The sequence below is a fragment of the Mustela erminea genome, chromosome X, assembly GCF_009829155.1.
Source record: "Mustela erminea isolate mMusErm1 chromosome X, mMusErm1.Pri, whole genome shotgun sequence".
Classification (NCBI taxonomy): Eukaryota; Metazoa; Chordata; class Mammalia; order Carnivora; family Mustelidae; genus Mustela; species Mustela erminea.
Window position 1 is genome coordinate 63,416,302 of NC_045635.1, and position 6,898 is coordinate 63,423,199.

Genomic DNA, 6,898 nt, shown 5'->3' on the forward strand with positions numbered 1-6,898 from the left:
GCCAACATATAGTACATCAGTGGTTTTTGCTGTAGCATTCAATGATTCATTAAATGTGTATAACACCCAGTGCTCATAACAACATGTGCCCTCCTTAACACCCATCACCCAGTCACCCCATCCCCTTCTGTTTAATAGAAGGACTCCAAATTTTAGCTTTACATATTGATGCTTAGATTAAAAGACTATTTTTGCCAATCTCTTTTGTAGCTAAGTTTAGACATATGACTAAGTTCTGGCTAATAGGAGGCAACCTCAAGTTTGTTTTGTGGATCTTAGAAGAAAGTTGATAAAAGAAAGCTAATTCATCTGATGGGGTCCCTTTCATTCCTTTTCTGCCTTCTGTCTTTCCTTCTTTTTATGGCCTGTAACAAGAATGTGATGAAATGGGAGATAAACCATGGGAGACTCTGGACTCTGGGAAACAAACTGAGGGTTACAGAAGGATGGGAAGTGGGGGAATGGGGTAACTGGGTGATGGGCACTAAGGAGGGCATGTGATATAATGAGCACTAAGTGTTATAAGCACTAATGAATCATTGAACACTATATCAAAAACTAATGATGTACTATATGTTGATTAATTGAGCTTAATAAAAAAAGGAAAAAAAGCTTCAGCTTGGATTATATTTGGACTATAAGGTGATCTTGAGGATATAAACAGTTATTTATTCTGCCTATAGTACCATTTGTTTCTTCTATCATGATGTCTTACTTCTACCTTATCCCAATCCTCAGGGACAAACTGGTTGTCTGACAAAGTTAGGATTATTGAACCATTGCAGAGAGAAAGATGGCACATCAGGGAAATCATGGAGCACTTTTACAAACAAAGGAAAAATGGAATTACAGGATTTGGAGGAAATAAAGAGTTTAGGTGAAATTTAAAATGAAATGTAAATGTAAATGAAGCATGTCTTGTTAGCCTCACAGCAAAGTAAGTTTGTGCTTAAAGGGGTCAACATCAGGTCCTGGTATGCAAAAGTCAACCAAGAGTTTTGTTTTCTTGGAAATTACAAAGGTATGATAGATACATATTTTGTTCTGAAACTCCTTACCTGAATCTCTGCACTTGGTTTGTATTTGAAAGTGTCTTTTCTGGGTCAGAGTAACTTATATTCTCCAGGAAGAGATGGATGTTTTATTTTTTCCAATATAATTTCAAACAACATTTCTGATGGTCTATGATTTTAGAGAACAAAGTTTCTTGTTGAGTAAGAAAGAAGTAGTCACTCAAGCAGAAGTTGTTATGGACCTTCAGTTTCACTGTGGCTTGAAAGAAACAATTGTTTCTTAGTAACTTCTTGGCTGGCTTTATCTGTGTCTGTTGTGCTAGCATGATGAATAGCAGCTCAGGTTTTTATTTTATTAGTTGAAGCTAAGTTTTTACTTTCTCACCTCTAACCTCAGTAGTAATATTACTTTGCTTTTCCTTGTAATATACTTTATAGTTTTCACACCATGCTTGTATGTTCCCATTATAAATTAAACTTTAAAATAACCTTCTGAAGTAGGAAAGGAAAAACACAGATGCAGAACCTAGAGGTCAAGGAAGTTATCTGATTTATCTATGGTGGCATGCGAGCAAATGACTAGGCCAGAACTCAGATTTAATTTCTGGTTTAGATTCCTTTTAGATTCTTAAAGACACTTCTACCTCTCCTTAAACTTTCTCTTTTTGGAAAAGGATTGGTGGATTATATAACCAATGAGCTTAGATTTAGCATTACCTAGCTGCATCACACATATCTATTCAAGAAATAAAAACAAGTGTCTTTTTTTTTTTTTTACTTCTTTCCTCATATGAATATATGGCATAAATTGAAAAACAGAGTAATCAGGTTATATTTACAGTGTAAAGTCTGTAAATAGCAATCAGTGCCTTAAAATATATAACTATTTCAGTAAGATACAATAAAGCTTTTAAAAAAGAATAATTTTAGGACATTCGAGAGAAATTTCCAATGAAAGAAAGATAAATATAATGTTTAAACTCAAGTGAAACTATAGTTTTTCAACACTATAATGGTTTTATTGAAAGTGCAACATACTATTTGGTCTTACTGAAACTGTTCATTTAGTAAATCTGCATGGATAATGAAAAATCTTCATGGTCTGTTTGTCTTCCTATGTATTTATCTATCATCAATCTATCTAATATCTCTATCTGCTTTTGTGTGTGTGATGGCAATAGATGGTTAGAGTTAGTGATCAGACTTCCAACCTGGTCATACCTTTGCTTTAACTATTACCTATCCTCTTCTTCCATAAAAAACATACTGTATTGGGATCCTCTTTTCCTGCATCAGTTCTCCATCTTTTTAAATGGTGGGATTGAAAGTTCTTTTTGGAACAAAAAGTAACTACTGTTACTACTGTTAACTGTTGCAGAGCATTCTACAAGGCTAGGGAAAGCTAGAGGGAAAAAAAATAGAGATTTTGGCTTGTAGAGCAAAACAGTAGCTGAAAGGGCTGAAAGTAAGCATATGGATTAAGGGAAAATCAGCCTTATGGTCCTCTAAACTTTACACTTTTGAAGCCACTTCTGGGTCCTGCAATGGCACCTTGGATTTGTTCTCTTTCTCTCCCCCCCTGCCCACACCCATTCTTTCCCCTTCCTCTTTTTCTTCCAGTACTCTCAGAGTTTTGGCCATACTTTAGTGAAAAGAATAAAAAGGTTGAAGTCATCAGGCATAAATTTTAAACACCAGCTATATAATCCTGGACTAGAGAGTAATTTAATTGGGCTAAGTTTAGATATGTCCAGTCACTGCATCAAAAGGAGATACATCTCCTGTTCCTTTTGAGATTGTATGGTGTAGAAAACTTGACATTCTTTCTCTTAGTACCAGCCCTCATCATTATGGCTATTTTAAGGAAGTGAACTCTTCTATGCAAGGGAAAGAGAGGTGGAAGTGGAAATCTTCGGGCTCTTGACTTCACCAGATGCTTTATCTTCTTCACCAGATGCTTTATCAGTAAAGCCTTGCATTTGGGGGAAAGTAGATTAAGTGGTAAAAAGCCAGTAAACCCATAATTTGTATAAGGTATATGAATCTATGTTAGGCCACGGTTTGGTTGTCAGGCCATTTCTGTAATTAGAAAGCATTATCTATTAAAATAACCTCCTGGGGCTCCTGGGTGGCTCAGTGGGTTAAGTGTCCAACTCTTGATTTTAGCTCAGGTCATGATCTCGGGGTTTTGAGATCAAGCCCTGCCTTGGGCTCTGTGCTCAGCTGGAAGTCTCTTTGAGATTCTCTCTTTCCATCTCCCTCTGCACCTCCCCCTCAAAATAAATAAATAAATCTTAAAATAAACTCTAAAGGTCATTTATAACTTAGTATGAAATAGTTAAGAACTTGTTTTGTAATATTGAAATTAACTGAAAAATACAATTAAAAAATGGACAGAGGATCTGAATAGACATTTTTCCAAAAAAAAACATCCAGATGGCCAACAGACACATGCAAAGATGCTCAACATCACTCATCATCAGGGAAATGCACACCAAAACCACAGTGAGATATTACCTTACACCTGTCAGATTAGCTAGAATAAAATTGTTAATAAATAACAAATGCTGGTGAGGATGTGGAGAACAGAGAACCCTCATGCACTGCTGGAAAATAGTATGGAGGTTCCTCAAAAAATTAAAAATAAAATTACCATAAATTCAGTATTTCCACTACCAGATACTTACCCAAGGAAAATGAACACAGTAATTTGAAAAGATATTTGAACAGCTATGTTTATTGCAGCGTTATTTACAATAGCCAAGATATGGAAGCAACTCAAGGGTCCATCAATAGATGAATGGATAAAGAAGATGTGCTACACACACACAAACATACACACACATACAGATACACACATACTGCAATATTACTCAGGCATTAAAAATGAATAAGATCTTGGGCGCCTGGGTGGCTCCGTGGGTCTCTGCCTTTGGCTCAGGTCATGATCTCACGGTCCTGGGATCGAGTCCCACGTCAAGCTCTCTGCTCAGCAGGGAGTCTGCTTCCCCCTCTCTCTGCCTGCCTCTCTGCCTATTTGTGATCTCTCTCTGTCAAATAAATAAATAAAATCTTTTAAAAAAATGAATAAGATCTTGCCATTTGCAGCAACATGGATAGACCTAGAGGATATAATGCTAAGTGAAATAAGCCAGACAAAGACAATATCATATTATTTCACTCATATGTGAAATTTAAGAAACAAAACAAGTTAACAAAGAAAGAACAAAAGAGACAAACAAACAGAAAAACCCAGACTCTTAAATACAAGGAACAAACTGGTGGTAGCCAGAGGGGAGGTGAGTATGGGATGGATGCTCTAGATAAAGAGAATTAAGAGTACACTGATTGTGATGACCACTGAGAAATGTATAGAACCATTATATTGTACACCTGAAACTAATATAATACTGTATGTTAATTAAACTTCAATAAAAAAACTAACTGAGCCACCAGCTGGAAGTTTTGATAGGCTAGAATAGATTATTCAGGCAAAGATTGAACTGAGTTGAATAAAACAAACTCAGTCCACATGAATACTCATGCCATATGGCAAATACAAATACAAATTTCAACAATTCTGAAATTTGAGCTTAAATTATACTGTGCACTATGGTTATTTTGGTGGTAGATGAAACCAATTAAGTGGCCTGTAATGTGACAGATAAAAATCTGCAGAACAAGCATCTATTTGATACATTTCCAGTTTTGACTGATAAATGTATGTTATGTCACCAACATCCACAGAGCCTAAAAGATATTTTGGTATGAATAGCACTCCATCCCAAAAGGCCGAGCTGAAGACTGTTTATTACAGAAAATTGCATTTCCCACAGTTAAGACATAAGATAGCAAGTGTAAGGGCACATTTTTGAAACTGCTTTCTAATTGTGTGTAAAACACGACTATTTAGAGACTTTGAATTGCAAAGTTTTTTGCAAAAAGCAATCAATGTCTATTTGTGTATTTGATAAATTGGAATTGCAGTGATCAACTTCAACAAATATCCTTTGATTTTCAGTCAGCCTTATTGTTTAGTTAAAAATATTTCAAATCCAAGCTGTCACCTGAGCAGTTCATCTGCACTAATTGAGAATGTCATGAATTGTAAGCAGTATTGCTAATGGCAAGACACATTTGTTAAGGCCATCCTGAACCAGAAAATTTCACTTAGGTGAACACTTTGTCCTGGGTTGCTTAAAGATGCTAGGGATAATTGCAAAATGAAGATGACTTTATTCATTTCAGGGTACTTTCTGTATCATATGTAGCACTATATTCCTACTGATGCAGGAGATTTTGTAAACTAAAAAAATAGGGTACTTTGTTAGAGGCAGTAAAAGAATACATATTCTAATCCCTTGCATTTGGACTCCATAGTTCAAAGAATACTTTTGCATTCATTATCTCATTTAATATTCACAATATCCATGAAGTGCATTGAAATAAGCAGGGGACAAGCCAAAACTCCTATTTTATATGTGACAAATATGAGGTTCAAAATAGTTGACTTGCTTAATGTTATGTAGATAATCAATTATAAGAGCAAATAAAAAAAAAAGATCAATGTCTTCTTGATCCTAGGCCACTGCCTGTATATTTGTGTATTTGATGAGGTCCAAAAAGAATCTCAGATGAAATGACAGGGGAATCCAAGCACAAAAAAATCTATTTTTATCCAAAGCACAATGTGCAAACACAATGTGCTTAGTTTCTGGTCTGAGTTTATTTCTTTTGGTGATATACTTCTGCCATTCTAATCTAGCATTGGGAGGAATAGGTTTTTTTTTTTTTTAAGATTTTATTTATTATTTGTCAGAGAGAGTGAGCACAGGCAGACAGAGTGGCAGGCAGAGGCAGAGGGAGAAGCAAACTCCCTGCTGAGCAAGTAGCCTGATGTGGGACTCGATCCCAGGACACTGGGATCATGACCTGAGCCGAAGGCAGCCGCTTAACCAACTGAGCTACCCAGTCATCCCGGGAGGAATAATTTAAAAGGAACAAATAGATTTAAGAATTAACCATAAAAATGTGAATGTCAGAAACTGCTAATTATTAGCAAATACCTATTCTCCTCCTACTTTTTGTAATAGAGAAGCTCTGATTTTTAGTTAGGCACACGATTACTTGGAATAAAAATTACATTTCCTAGGTTACTTTATATCTAAGTATGAGCATATTTTTACAGAGGTGTCTTTAAAGATAGAAGACATACACTGATTCATCTTTTCCTACTGGGGGAGATGGAATATGGACATGATGAATGGAGGTTAAGCAGCCATCTTAGAACCTATGTATTTAAGTTGTCGGAAAAAGATACAAGGAATATGAGTTACTGATGAATATGGAATCACCATACTAATCCTAGACTGTTTTCCTGTGGATTGCTTTGCTTGAGAAAAAAAAAACAAGAATTTTCTATCTTATTAAGCTACTTGTATTTTGAGCTTTCTGGCACTTACAACCAGTACCTAACTCTAAGTTTGATAACATATGCTCTATGTAATGTAATATGTAATATGCCTTAGTTGTGTCTAGTTATATAGTTAGCTATAGTTAGTTATATCTAAAAACTATACTTAACATCCAAGACTTTTAAGTTAAAAAATCTCATGACTGTATTACATAAGATTGAGGGGAGGAAATATGAAACATTATATAATTCTCTATTTTTGAAACTACATTTTCCTAATACTCCCATCCAATTCTGATAAGCAGGAGTAATGGGAATGGGGGAGTAATAGAATTTTCATACCCACCCACAGGGAGAAGCATATCAGAGTAAGAACAGAGTAAGTAGCAGATGTGCATGGTTTGAAAAATCTCATGATATATCTCTGTCACACACCACACACCTCTCTTCAAAACCATGGATATAGACATTC